The following is a 542-nucleotide window of genomic DNA, read 5'->3' on the forward strand; positions in this document are numbered from 1 at the left end:
AATGCAATTTGCAACGTGCAAGATTATGGACGTTTTGCATTCCGAGAGCACATAACGCGATCTGACGTCTCGATCGCTTTGGTTTGCGAAGTTCCATTATAATTCGTGATTTTAGTCTTGATAAGCGTAGATGCTTGGCTCCTTTCACATCGCGTTTCCATGCGATGCGTCTTATTTAAACTGCGAATATAATGTGTCTATTCCACGAGCCGTTTTTAATTACAATTATCGGCATCGCTTGTAAGTACAAAGAACGTGTGCAATTCGTCGCAAATCTTCTCGGGTATAGCAAAGCATAAATTAATGTATCTCGCATCGTGTTTTATATCTTTTGACTAGTATTACTTTGTGTAATAACATATTCGATTCACACAATCTTAATTGGGATTTGTAAATAAATATTATAAAATTTAATTTTTTATGAGTTCTAATTTGATTCGAAACGCGATTTTGCGTATAAATATTCAAATTAAAATTTAAAAGTTAAATATAAAATTAGAAAATCAAAGATTACTTTTGTACTTATATAAGTACATAAAGTA

The sequence above is a fragment of the Wasmannia auropunctata genome, unplaced genomic scaffold (assembly GCF_000956235.1).
Source record: "Wasmannia auropunctata unplaced genomic scaffold, wasmannia.A_1.0 LD336085.1, whole genome shotgun sequence".
In the NCBI taxonomy this organism is placed as follows: domain Eukaryota; kingdom Metazoa; phylum Arthropoda; class Insecta; order Hymenoptera; family Formicidae; genus Wasmannia; species Wasmannia auropunctata.